Below are 15343 nucleotides of genomic sequence, written 5' to 3' on the forward strand. Positions count from 1 at the left end.
ATAACCTGATGTTATCCGTCAGTAATTTTTCCAATTTGAGAAAATGGGCTGTTAAATCTGAATTTTCTTCACATATAAACTCAGTGGACGTGTCAAAAACATGTTCTGCTCTCTTAATCCTTTTGGTATTATCACCACATGTTTGAACAAATAAGTTACTCTGTATGTCTTCATTTTCAGAATGATCAGTGTCCTCCATGATGGTATGAAAAAAGTGTATATTAAAAAAGGGTTGTAGTGTGTGATTTACAGTTTTCAAAAAAAGTATAACCACATTAGGAGAAAAAATATCACCACAGCCTCATATACAAAAAGGATATAAATGTACTAAGTAAATAGAATCAGTCACTGGAACATATGAGCAACCGACGGATAATGAATATACAAGTGGAAAACGGGGATGGGTCCCCACGTGGAAGCTACAAATATGGCAAGTACTGTAAAACCCGGTATAAAAATATGAAGGCAGAGAGTGTCTCACATAGATATCTGATGTAATGTGTGGGTCTGTGTGACACCCACCTCACCTGTAGGATCTCGGGGTGTCCTCCGATCAGATCAATGGCACCAGTCCCCCATAGGATAGAAATTTGACCCTCCTCAATCCAGCAAGCGGTTCTGGCTCCTCGGTGTAAAGGACTGGCTGTTGGTAGTAGAGATCTGCAAGCAGAGTCTCCCGCCGCCTAACCGAGTGCCTGGTGGTGTGTCGCGATGTTTCAGCTAGACGGGATCTGGGGGGCACTGGTCAGCGTGGATGGAACGGCGCGCAATCCAGAGCTGCAGCCGCTCGTTTCCGCAAGCCGTGATCCTACCCGGAACAGGTGAGGGCTGGGCGTAGAGACCACACACTGGCCCGAAGATCCGGATCCACTCTGCAGCTCCTGGGGGGAATCCCCCGATGTAAACAGCTGCTCTGCAATACCGAAGACCGGAGCGTGCTGCTACACTGATGAGGCAAAAATAGAAAGGAAAGAAAAAAAGCGGAGCACTGCCAGGGAATAAAAAATTAAGGCTGGGGCAAAAATTGAAATAAAAATTATTTATTGGGCATAATGGCCAAAAAAAACAAACACACAAGGGGTTAAAAAAACTCTGACGCGTTTCCCGCCGTGGAGGCGCTTTATCAAAGAGTACTGAGGCTCTCACAGTATCAGAATATATATAGCAGTCTCTAGGGTGTACGCCCTAATCTGAGACCAATGAATCAAGAGATGGTCTAATTGATTATGCAAGCAGCTGTGATTTAAAGCTGTTGAAAGGGTCTAGTAGTATAAGATGTTAACATGACACCAATCATCATATGAGACTGTGAGAGCCTGGAGAGTTACAGATGGGTGACTATGGATGTGACCTCCCTCTACAATATTATCAAACACGAGCAAGGCATTTCCGCCATACAGCATTACCTCTCATTATCTCACCTGGCACCAGCACTATGCACTTTTTTAATAGAGTCCATCACGTTTTTACTCACACACAATTATTTTAGATTTGATGCACATTTTTATCTACAACTTCGGGGCACAGCTATGGGCACCTCTTTTGCACCCTCTTATGCGAATCTTTTTATGGGGTTGTGGGAATCTAATTTTATTTTTAGTGATCACAATTTATTTAGGCACCAAATTAAATTTTACAAACGTTACATAGATGATCTCTTATTCATTTGGGATGGTGACCTTTCTTCACTTCAATCATTTATTCACAAACTTAATATCAATGATAATAATTTAAACTTCACGTTTCAGGAGAATATTCACCATATTTATTATTTAGATCTAATGCTGTATGTAGACATGCAGGGGCACATTCAAACTGACATTTATAGGAAGTCTAATGCGCGCAATTCTTACCTCAGAGCAGACAGTAATCATTCAAAATATCTTAAAAAAGGTATACTTAAAGGTCAATTCACCAGACTGAAACGGTTGTGTTCTACGGAGGAATCGTTTGATGTTCAATCCAAAGACCTCATCTCCAGATTTAAATCTAGGGGCTATAATATATCTCATATTACAGAGGCTTTGAATTCTGTTAAACAACTAGACAGAAGGGACTTGTTGAACTCTTCCAAAAAGAAATCCTCATCAGAATATACAGATACACCATTGTTTATCACACAACAAAGTACACAGTCAGATCGTATCCGACATATTATATACAAACATTGGGACACTTTAAAACTAGATCATGACTTGTCACAGATTGTTGACAAGAAACCTAAATTTGTCTTTAGGAAGGCCAAATCATTGGGTACATCGCTCTCCCCTAGTCTTTTTGACTCCAGTTCTAATCACAAACGAATTAGTAACATCCCCAAAGGATTTTTCTCATGCGGACACTGTAGCATCTGTAAATTTGCAAACAAAATTAAAAAAATCACTGGAATTAATCCAAAGGTTGAACACACTATACATACTTTTATCAACTGCAATTCCAGCTACACAGTATACCTTTTGAGGTGCGGATGTGGAAAGGGTTATGTGGGCCGTACCATCAGGCCCCTTAAAACAAGAATCATGGAACATGTCCGTGCGATCAATAAGAGAGATCAATCCCACCCGGTCTCCAGACATTTTTCAGTATGTCCACAGGGGACGATTAAAAACTTTTCCTTTTCAGGAATAGACCATATACATGCTCCTATTCGGGGAGGAGACAGATTGGGTACTCTAAACAGAAAAGAAATGTACTGGATGTATAGTTTAGGTACTATGCAACCCTCAGGTATTAATATCGATTGGGAACTGAAGCATTTTTTATAAATGGTTTTTTTACAAATGGGTTTGTGTAAATCTGCTGTTTATATCAAAATATGCATTATTTCTGCTCTCTATGTATCCCATCTAATTATGTCTTCTATGCTATTTAGATATATTAGACTGTTGATTTGTATATACTTATACATATGTCCTCACTATTTGATATGCATTAATTGTATGATATATTATCTATTTCATAAGACAAGTCACCTGTAGAATGGATATTCATATTGGTTATATATATTTTATTATTACAATTATTATAGACACATATGTATATACTTATTCATTATCTATCCCATAGCCACATATAGGTGACTATACTATAATATATATACACGACTTCGTTATTAGGGTTTTTTATCACTATTTTTAACTTATTTGTATTAATTTGTTTATTTCACATTTGAAGATTCGACTAATTTTTAACCAAATTAATTCATTATTATTTTCACATTTTTATTATTTATAGATCTAATATTTTAGGATTATCTATGTTATAAAGCACTTATACCATATAATTCTATGTCTATGCCTTAGGTATACACATGGTTTATACTACTGCTTGAATATTTATTTATACTATCACATTTATTAGTGTTCATATAGCGTCAACACACGATTTGATTATATATACACATTATTTTTATTATCTTATATTTTTCATATATTTCTCACTTTTACACACATATTTTTCATTATAATAACACACTTGACATATTGCTGCTATAACATTCACTATTGGTCTTTCTCTTCTCTTGTTTTTTTTCCATATCTATTGTTAATTGTTGTAACCATCCAGGCTCTCACAGTCTCATATGATGATTGGTGTCATGTTAACATCTTATACTACTAGACCCTTTCAACAGCTTTAAATCACAGCTGCTTGCATAATCAATTAGACCATCTCTTGATTCATTGGTCTCAGATTAGGGCGTACACCCTAGAGACTGCTATATATATTCTGATACTGTGAGAGCCTCAGTACTCTTTGATAAAGCGCCTCCACGGCGGGAAACGCGTCAGAGTTTTTTTTAACCCCTTGTGTGTTTGTTTTTTTTGGCCATTATGCCCAATAAATAATCTTTATTTCAATTTTTGCCCCAGCCTTAATTTTTTATTCCCTGGCAGTGCTCCGCTTTTTTTCTTTCCTTTCTATTTTTGCCTCATCAGTGTAGCAGCACGCTCCGGTCTTCGGTATTGCAGAGCAGCTGTTTACATCGGGGGATTCCCCCCAGGAGCTGCAGAGTGGATCCGGATCTTCGGGCCAGTGTGTGGTCTCTACGCCCAGCCCTCACCTGTTCCGGGTAGGATCACGGCTTGCGGAAACGAGCGGCTGCAGCTCTGGATTGCGCGCCGTTCCATCCACGCTGACCAGTGCCCCCCAGATCCCGTCTAGCTGAAACATCGCGACACACCACCAGGCACTCGGTTAGGCGGCGGGAGACTCTGCTTGCAGATCTCTACTACCAACAGCCAGTCCTTTACACCGGGGAGCCAGAACCGCTTGCTGGATTGAGGAGGGTCAAATTTCTATCCTATGGGGGACTGGTGCCATTGATCTGATCGGAGGACACCCCGAGATCCTACAGGTGAGGTGGGTGTCACACAGACCCACACATTACATCAGATATCTATGTGAGACACTCTCTGCCTTCATATTTTTATACCGGGTTTTACAGCACTTGCCATATTTGTAGCTTCCACGTGGGGACCCATCCCCGTTTTCCACTTGTATATCAGATAACTGGACTGGTCCCATATCAGATAACTGGACTGGTCCCATGTCAGATAACTGGGCTGGTCCCATGTCAGATAACTGGGCTGGTCCCATGTTAGATAACTGGACTGGTCCCATGTCAGATAACTGGACTGGTCCCATGTCAGATAACTGGGCTGGTCCCATGTCAGATAACTGGACTGGTCCCATGTCGGATAACTGGACTGGTCCCATGTCAGATAACTGGGATGGTCCCATGTCAGATAACTGGACTGGTCCCATGTCAGATAACTGGGCTGGTCCCATGTCAGATAACTGGGCTGGTCCCATGTCGGATAACTGAACTGGTCCCATGTCAGATAACTGGACTGGTCCCATGTCGGATAACTGGACTGGTCCCATGTCAGATAACTGGACTGGTCCCATGTCGGTTAACTGGGCTGGTCCCATGTCAGATAACTGGGCTTGTCCCATGTCGGATAACTGGGCTGGTCCCATGTCAGATAACTGGGCTGGTCCCATGTCGGATAACTGAACTGGTCCCATGTCAGATAACTGGACTGGTCCCATGTCGGTTAACTGGGCTGGTCCCATGTCAGATAACTGGACTGGTCCCATGTCGGTTAACTGGGCTGGTCCCATGTCAGATAACTGGGCTTGTCCCATGTCGGATAACTGGGCTGGTTCCATGTCAGATAACTGGACTGGTCCCATGTCGGTTAACTGGGCTGGTCCCATGTCAGATAACTGGGCTTGTCCCATGTCGGATAACTGGACTGGTCCCATGTCAGATAACTGGACTGGTCCCATGTCGGATAACTGGGCTGGTCCCATGTCAGATAACTGGGCTGGTCCCATGTCAGATAACTGGACTGGTCCCGTGTCAGATAACTGGACTGGTCCCATATCAGATAACTGGACTGGTCCCATATCAGATAACTGTACTGGTCCCATATCAGATAACTGGGCTGGTCCCATGTCAGATAACTGGACTGGTCCAATGTCAGATAACTGGGCTGGTCCCATGTCAGATAACTGGGCTGGTCCCATGTCAGATAACTGGACTGGTCCCATGTCAGATAACTGGACTGGTCCCGTGTCTGATAACTGGACTGGTCCCATGTCAGATAACTGGACTGGTCCCATGTCAGATAACTGGACTGGTCCCATGTCTGATAACCTCTCCTGTGTTGTTACAAAACGAAGTGACTGTCTTGTGCTCTATCTTGCACTTTCTGTCTCTTAGTCTTAAGGCGTTCAGAAATGGTGATGTCATTATGTTGCACTGCCGGAATATTTATTATCTTGTCTTCTGGCAACCTTATTTACTTCCCAAAAAGGGCAACAACAAAATGAAGAAGATCTTTTATAGTTCATAAATCAGGGAGTTTCAGCAGCCCGTGCAAGACTCACAAACGGAAAAAGCCCACAGTTCCATGTACCAAACAGAAGAAGCCACGTGCGACCAGCAGAGGGAGACATAGTATCTCTTTATAAGTGATACATTATAGCCGATGTACTGTACCTCCTGTTTATGTGCAGGGCATGAAAGCTGCAGTTCAGTCTTTTTTTTAATTTATTTTTTTACTTCAATAGTTTTATGTGGGCAATCTCTAATTACCTAAAGAACTGTATAGCTGCAGGTCAATTCGTTCTCCATGTATTGATAGGTCGAAATTTGGTGACATAATTAGTGAAGGGATCTGTTTATATTCTGCTTGTCTGTCAGTGGAAGCTCATGAATATTCATGAGCAATCTTGCACTGACATGTTTATTTTATTATTTTATTTATAAAATATTTTACCAGGAAGTAATACATTGAGAGTTACCTCTCGTTTTCAAGTATGTCCTGGGCACAGAGTAAAACAAATAATACATGGTTACAAGTACAGTACATAAATGAACAAGGTATACATTATATACAAGACATTGCATGCACAGTTAAAGAAAATATATATTATGAGCGTATGAAACAGTTACAGACCAGATTAAAGTGTGAGACAGCCTTAGATTTGAAAGAACTTAAGCTGGTGGTGGATATGAGAGTCTCTGGTAGGTTGTTCCAGTTTTGGGGTGCACGGAATGAGAAGGAGGAACGTCCGGATACTTTGTTGAGCCTTGGGACCATGAATAGTCTTTTGGAGTCAGATCTCAGGTGATAGGTGCTGCATGTGGTAGGGGTGAGGAGCTTGTTCAGGTAGCTGGGTAGCTTGCCCAGAAAGTATTTGAGGGTGAAACAGGAAAGGTGAACTTTGCGCCTAGACTCTAGTGATGACCAATCTACAGTAGTTCTTTAAGCATTTCGCAGTGATGTGTGTTATAGTTGCATTGGAGAACAAAACGACAAATTGAATTGTAGAGGGTGTCAAGTTTGCTAAGGTGGGTTTGAGGAGCCGAGCCATATACTATGTCTCCATAGTCAATAATTGGCATTAGCATCTGCTGTGCAATACGCTTTCTGACCAGGAGACTTAGGGAGGATTTGTTCCTGTAAAGTACCTCTAGTTTGGCATAGGTCTTGGTTGTCAGGGTATCAATGTGCATCCCGAATGTGAAGTGGGAGTCAAACCATAAGCCCAGGTACTTAAAACCAGTGACAGGTGTTAGGGTGGTGTTAGTGTTGGTTCTAATCAGGAGCTCAGTCACTGGAAGCTTTACAAATTTAGTCTTGGTCCCAAATACCATTGTTACAGTCTTGTCAGTGTTTAAAAACAGTTTGTTTTGGGAAATCCAGTTTTCGAGTCTCAAAAAGTCAGACTGAAGTATGTGTTGAAGGTCAGAGAGGCTATGGCTGTGTGCATACAGGATTGTGTCATCTGCATACATGTGTATTGATGCTTCCTTACAAGCTGTGGGAAGATCATTAATGAACACTGAGAAGAGTAGGGGCCCCAGAACAGAGCCTTGCGGGACACCACAGGTGATATCCAGGGGGTTGGAGTTAGAGCCTGAGATGGACACATGTTGGGATCTTCCTGATAGGTAGGACTGAAACCAGTTTAAAGCATGCTTCCCTATTCCAGAGCTCTGGAGTTTGTTAAGCAGGATAACATGATCAACTGTGTCAAAAGCCTTTGCAAAATCTAGGAATACTGCGCCAGTGAGTTGTCCCCGTTCCATTCCACACTGGATTTCATTGCAAACTTTTAGCAGGGTAGTTACGGTGGAGTGTTTGGGACGAAACCCAGACTGAAATTGGCTAGGGAAATTTGTCTTGGTATAGAAATCGCTTAATTGGGAGTGGACACATTTTCCCATAACTTTGGATAGAATTGGGAGAAGTGAGATTGGCCTGTAGTTTGAGACAGTGTTTTTGTCCCCACTTTTGAAGATTGGGACAACTCTGGCAGTTTTCCAGGTCTTAGGGATATGGCCTGGAAACAGGATAGAGTTGACTATGGACGCAATTGGTTTGGCAATGGCTGGGGCACCAAGTCGTAGGAACCTAGATTGTAGTAAGTCGGGTCCACATTGCCTGCTTAGTTTTAATTTGAGGAGCGCTTGTGTAATCTCCTCTTCAGATACTGGGCTAAATTGAAAATTGTGGGCAGTGTTGGGAGGGGGTGGGACTGTAGGGATACTCCCAGGATGAGATTCATGTTTGGGGTTTGTGCTGCGTTTCGCTAATAAGTTAGTGGCACACCCCACAAAGTAATCATTGAATGCATTTGCAATGTCAGTGGGGTTTGTCAGAGTAATATCCCCCTTAGTGATATTACTTGGTTGTTGATGGTTAGGAGGCTGGAATATATTGTTGATAACCTTCCAGAAGTTAGCTGGGTTTGATGTATTTTGGTGGAGATTGTCAGAGTAATATTGTGCTTTAGCATGCCTTGTTTGCCTTGTGCACATGTTCCGCATGCATCTGTAGTGATTGAGATCCTTGGTAGTGCCAGTTACTTTGTAGCTTTTCCACAAGGCATCCCTGAACTGGTAGAGTGCTATAAGGTCAGGTGTAACCCATGGAAGGTGGCCCCCCCGTACCCTTATTTTGCGTAGTGGAGCATGGGTATCGCAGAGTTTTAAGAACTCGGATTGGAAATAGTCGAGCGCAGAATCGGGGTCGGGAATTAAATCGATTCTGTGCCATGGGCAGTTGGTAAGGTCATCCAGAAACTGTTGTGGGTTAAAGTTTTTAAATGTTCTAGTGAGGAGAACTTTAGGGATTGAATGGGGCGGTTTAATTTTCCTTACACAGTACACTATCGCATGGTCACTGAAAATATCAGGAACGATGCCAGAGGATTGGATTCTGCTGGGGTTTGAGGAGAGAATCCAGTCTAGCAAGGAATGGTTATGCGATTTCAGGTTTATCCGTGTGGGTTGGGAAATGAGTTGCGATAGGTTAAGTGACTTGAGTTGTATCTGGATTTTGTGGTTTTTAGGGTCAAGCCAATTGAAGTTGAAATCCCCAAGAACTAGCAGCTCACTCTTCTCATTCAGAGAGGAAATGGAGCCAAGAAATTGGGTAATATGAGTCAAGGATTGTAGAGGGGCTTTAGGGGGTCGGTAGATGCCAGCAAGCAAGATGGGCTTAGAAAAGGGGAGGCAGATTTTGCCAACTAGAGTTTCAAAAGAGGGTGGACTTGGTGGGCAATTTAACAGTGTAAATTGTAAGGTGTCTGCAATATAAAATAACACCCCTCCTCCTCTCTTTGACCTATCTCTCCTAAAAATGGAGTATCCCTGAATGGCACTATTTGCATCAGGGGTTTTAGGGGATAGCCATGTTTCTGTAAGAACGATGGCTTTGGGTTTATGCATAAGGCACCATGCCCTTAGTTCGTCCAGTTTGGGCAGCAGGCTCCGGATGTTTATATGGGTGACATATAGCCCTTTTTGGAATTTAAAGGTGGAATTCTCAGGGGCATGGGACAGAGCTGAAATGGGAGGACCTGGGTTAGGTTCAATATCACCTGCTAAAGAGAGTAATAGTATGAGTAGAAATTTGGTTAGTTGTTTGCAAGTTGTAAATTTGTGGTGTTTTCCATTAGAGTGAGCAGTGGTTGGTGTGCTGGTTTGTAGAGTTCTCCACCAACATTCAGTAGACAGTGCAAGGCTTTTGAGCAGTCCAGGGTGTATGGTGATGTTGGGTGTGGGCCAGGATGGAGGAGTTTGTAGTGGATAGAGGGAGTAACATCTCCATGAGGCCAGGAGAAAGAAAAAAGTTAAAAGACATAGCAGGTTCATGATGCCAGAGGAAGGCAGTGCTGCATGGAGCTGTTATGAGCAGAGTGAGTGTGTGCAGACTAAACAGCAGGGGTGAGGCTGTACCTTGTCAAGTGTTTTGCTGCATTGCAATGCTAGGGTCAATTCAGGGTTTCAGTGTTTTGTGCAGTCAGTTTTGGGAGAGGCTGCAGTGAAAGAAGTTGTAAAGGGGTGGGGGGTTAAACTATGCAGGCTAACAAGCATGGGATCATAGTGTGATCTGAATAGCTTACCGTTTGTTGTATTGAGTAAAAGAGTGTGCAGTAGGTCCAGTCACAGTCACCTCTAGTCAAACTGTAGTCTAACTGTGTTTATCACTTAAAAACCTCACTTTAAAATGCCTCACTATCTAATGCCAATTGCAGTGCTAGAGGGAGGGCAGGGCTGACAAAGGGGTGTGCCAGGGCTTGTGACAGGACATGAAGGGGCAGTGCCTTAGTAAATGGCTGTTAAAATCGAATACAAGAAAATTGGTCTTTCAAAGTTGTTTTTTTAAAAACAGAAAATGCTAAAAGTATTTTTTCTTACTACAGAACTGATTTATTAAAAAAAAACACACATGCAGGATATTGACTGAACTGCAGCTTGAATAGAAAGTTGTTTATTCTGCGCACACAAGGTAATTTGTTCATCTGATTGTAATGTTTGACATACAGTACAATGTGCACCTCACTAGAGAGAAGGGCACACAAGTCTATTGAATGACTATTCATGTACTGTATAATCATTATACCCTACCCCCTATTATTCATACTTTGGCAATACTGAAATGTTTTTTCGCTATGCCAATAAAGCTTACAGTATTTGATTTGATTTGAATGAGCGAACGAGATAAATGAAGATTTCAACTAGACTTTGTAGTCACTTTGGTTGTGTGGTTGTCTGTTTTTTTAAAGTTTTTTTTCAAGTTTGTGTGTTCTCAACAGGCCAAACACCTTGACCGATTCTGATGAAACGTTGTGGGTACCGTTCTAACATCCTAACTCAGATCTGCCAGAAGTTTCAACCAAAATCGGTGCAGCCCCCAATTTGGAATTCTTTTTTGGATTTTTTTAAGTGATAAAAAAAAAAAAATGGTACATCTCATCGACCAGATTCTTGATACAAAATCTTAAATGTATTATTTTGCAACTTGCACTACCTTCAGACAATTTGCTTGAACCATTTCAGCTAAATTAAATATTTAACATGAAAAATAAATTTGGTAACCATGGTTACAAACAAAACAGTATAATAACAACCTGTAGCTTTACCTTGACATCTAGGCGGCAGTGATAATTATTCACTGCCCAATAGGTTTTTGATTTCCCCCCCCCCCCCCATATCCACATGTCAGATCTTATCTTGCATTAAACTGCGTATGGATGGAAGGGAAGAAAACATAATTATACCCCAGTATAAAGCATTAATAAGACCCCACCTTGGGATAGATACTCAAAGCTCCTTTAAGTCTGGCAACTAACGGATGTTAGTTTCCCTGGATAATCTGAGGCAAAACTAACAAGTCACTCATTTGTATATGGCTAACATGGAGTTATCGGCTAATGCCAGCTCACATTGAGGTAAGCGCGCACCCGGCAGTAAGTGACTAACGCTGGCTCGCGTTAGCCATGTGTTAAGGAAAATGCCAGCTATAAGTATATTACAGTTCAATATATACCAGGCATCTTTTTACACAATAAAAATACAAACATTAACCCATTGGCTATAGTGTGCATGAAGGTATGCCTTCATGGCTACTAAGGTAACCAAGTAGTTAATGCAAAAACCCTAACTACCCTACTACCCATTGTATGTCATTGCGGCACAACCGCTATGGCATGCAAGGGGTTAACCCCCCATAACCATTCCGGGCGACCTAGTCTCCCTCCCTAAGACACCTGTCCCCATGACCCACAAACCTACCCCCCCCCCGCTCCCCACTAGACTAATGGCCAATACCCTTATTTGTCAAATGTGGCTAATAGGGCTTTTGCCCATAGAAAAGCATTTCACCAAATACATACATTAAAAAACACACATACTTAGATTGTAAGCTCTTCAGAGCAGGGACTCCTTCCACATTGTTACTTATATATCTGAAGCACTTATTCCCATGATCTGTTATTTATATGATTGTCACGTGTATTACTATGTACATTAATGGTGCTATATAAATAAAGACATTCAGTCTTTACATGTAAAAACTATCACTTTAATCCATTGATTATCACTGTCGTTACCTAGGACCTCAAAATGAATTATGAGGAGAGCTAAATTAGATTTGTTTAACTTAGAAACAGGTGTCTAAAAGGAGATATGATAACTATATACAAATATATTCAAGGTCAATACAAGGAGTTTTCAAAATAACTATTCATCCCAAGTACAGTACAAATGATACAGGGCCATCTCTTAAGGTTGGAGGAAAGATGATTTCACCAACAACAAAGGAAAGGGTTTCTAGGGCAGTTAAAATGTGGATTCATTACCCATGGTGACTGTGATGGCAGATACAATAGATATCTTTAAAAAAAAGGTTGGACACCTTTTTAGAAAGGAAAGGCATACAGGGATATACCAAATAAGTAAACATGGGAAGGATGTTGATTCAGGGAGAAATCTGATAGCCATTGTTTGGAGTCAGGAAGGAATTAAATGTTTTCCCTTATGAGACATTGGATGATGTTTCACTGGGGTTTTGTGTTTGTCTTCCTCTTGATCACTATACTGTATAGACTGTAATAATAAATATGGGATAAGTATCTGCCATCTAAATTGAGCACAGGTTGAACTCCATGGACATATGTAATTGTTCAACCTCATCTGCTATGTAACTAAGTTCATACATCACAGCCTCCGATCGGGGGAATGACGTCACGGAGGCCTCAAAGGGGGCGGAGCGTGTATTTTGGTGGGAGTTTGTTCATTTCTTGGCACTTATATTTCGGATGCCTGTGTTTTATGTTTTATAAATATGAATACAACCTTTACATTTTTTGTATAAGGGCGGTTGTGCCCTCCTCTCCTGTGAAGGACATACTGTAGATAGTTACAGTTCCTGCCGGGACTGAGCACGCATGTTATCTCTGTTTATTTACTCTAGGTGTGCATCCCCATCGGAGAAGGAGCGGCGCAGAGAGTAAAGACACTGACCCTGGCGCTGAGTTTGAAGCAGGTGAAACCTGGTTCAATTCCCTGTGTCAGCTCCTAGTGAACTTTGGCCGAGTCACTTTATCTCCCTTGGCCTCAGGCATCAAAAAACATAGATTGTAAGCTCTATGGGGCAGGGACTGTGTCTGCAAAATGTCTCTGTAAAGTGCTGTGTAAAACTAGCAGCGCTATACAAGAACAAACAATTATTATTACTGATATGTACAGGATGGTGCGCAAAAACTGGGGGCGCGGGATTTTGTTGGAGGGGGCGTGGCAGTGCAGAGGTCCCACGCTCTGCCCCGAGGCATCTAAGTTAAATGCCGGGGGACCGCGTGAGGCCTCTCAACCTCATTTGAAGTCGTGTTACACCACGCACCTGAATCCGAATCCCGGTAAGTGAGTTACAGAGGCCTCACGCGATCCCCCGGCGTTTAATTTAAATGCCTTGTGGAGGAGTGCAGGGCCTCTGCAACCGTCCGCGCCCCCCAGTATTAGTTGATAATGTCATTGGGAACTATGCACCACGATTTGGGGTCTGCAAAACTGGGTCAATAAAATAGTACCAGCATAATCAATCAAAACCAATCTGTAGTGTTCCATGTGATCTGTTACTTTGACAAAATCTGGTGTTGTTATTGTGCATGAACTGGAGTGAAGTTGGGCACTGTAGCAAAAAGGTTTTATTGTGTATAAAGTTGCTATTGTGCCCTGTGACTGGGGCAGCCTGTAGGCGAGGTCAGTTAAAAGTCCACACAATTAATTTTTGGCTGTACCAAAACATTGAGTGGTTTATTTCTCCACAAACACAACAAAATTGTGCACACTGTCCCTTTAAGGCAAAAAACAAAGCATTAAAAGAAAGCCTACTCCACCTTGGGAGACTTACTAAAAAGTACAAGCCCTAGCTACCTGGCTGGCTAGCCCAGTTACCAGCCCCAAAACATATAAAACAATACCAGGGAACAATATATCAAGTCCTTATCTGAGTGTGCTGGTCCGGAATTTTCGATTTCTCCAGGCGAAAATCAGATGCAGGCGTTGCAGTCCTGCTGCTCCCAGGAAGTCTCTTGCCCTATTTCTGTGCAGGCTTCTCTGCAGTGCAGGGCTTTGGAGTCCCCACTGTTCCCAGGCAAATCCCTCTGGTAAACAAGAAGCCTGGTCCCTGCGGGCTGGAGATCGGTTGGTGCTGGGCCGGGCCTTCTTTCCACTCGGTGGTCTGGAGGGGGTATTTTGTGTGTGTGTGTGTATTGTGAGGGAGTGGGGGTAGTGTGTGTGTGTGTATGTATGTGTATAGTGGGGAGAAAAAGGTGTGTGGGAGAGAGGAAGAGTGATAGGGAGACATAGTGATGGGGAGGGGGAGTGATAGAGAGTAGGGATGGGGGGAGAGAAAGAGTAGCGATGGGAAGTTAGAGAAAGATAGGGATGGGGGAGAGAGAGAGAGAGTAGGTGTGGGGGATGGGGAGAAGAGAGAAAGGTTATGGGAGGGATGGGGAGAAGGGCGAGAGGAGATGTGGGGAGAAGGGTGAGAGGACATGTGGGGAGAAGGGTGAGAGGACATGTGGGGAGAAGGGCGAGAGCAAGAGAGAGACATACATAGAGACCAGCGACCAGAGACATTGACATATTTTTAATAACAAAAATTTAAGAACAAAGTGTAAACGTAGGTTTAAGTGACTATTTATAAAAAAAATTCTTGGTGCGGCCGGAGTCTTGCAGTCGGATTTAAGAATTAGCCCAGAAGCTATTCTGAGTTTGAAGAGCATGGTCTAATCCAGGGGTGCACAAACGTTTCCCCCTGCGCCCCCTGTCTGCTCTCCTCCCCTGCTCGTTCCCCCCTCCTCACTTTGTTTTCGGCGTCAAATGCGCTGCGGTGTCACGTGACCCTGCGACGTCACTGGACGCTGCGTTTCCATGGCAACACATTGACGAAGACAAGGTAAGGGAAATTGCAGAGGCCTCACGCGATCACCCGGCATTCAATTTAAATCCTTCCCCTTTGGCAAGGGCGAGGGGCATCTGCAACCACCGCACCCCCCCCTGGAAAATCTTGCTCCTTCCCTGGGGGGTGCCCTCCCCCCCTCAGTTTGCGCACCACTGGTCTAATCCATGGGCCACCGGGCCATTTGTAATCCACCAGTATCATGGTTCCACAATTACCCATACTCATAGTCTCCATTGTAAGTGAAGGGAACAAAACCTACTGTTCACCTCTTTTTAATTAGAATGTATGAATGAGTGGTCTCCATGTGCAGGACAACATCGGTTTCATACCGGGGAGACGATTCGGAGCTGTATCACCTGAACTTTGTTCATTCAGGGATATTCATTCAGAATGCAGAAAAAATGGGTGCCGACAAAGCAATCACTAAAGTTAGGTCCCCAGTGGCCGCTACGGCGTGTGCGCCACACACCAGAGCACAGCCCTCTATGGGGCAGGCCCCAGAAGGCGTGTGTGCGTGGGCGCGCATAGCAAGAATTTTGTCTTTCCTTGCTGCGAAGTGATAACATGGTGGGCAG

This window comes from Ascaphus truei, chromosome 4 (genome assembly GCF_040206685.1).
Source record: "Ascaphus truei isolate aAscTru1 chromosome 4, aAscTru1.hap1, whole genome shotgun sequence".
Classification (NCBI taxonomy): Eukaryota; Metazoa; Chordata; class Amphibia; order Anura; family Ascaphidae; genus Ascaphus; species Ascaphus truei.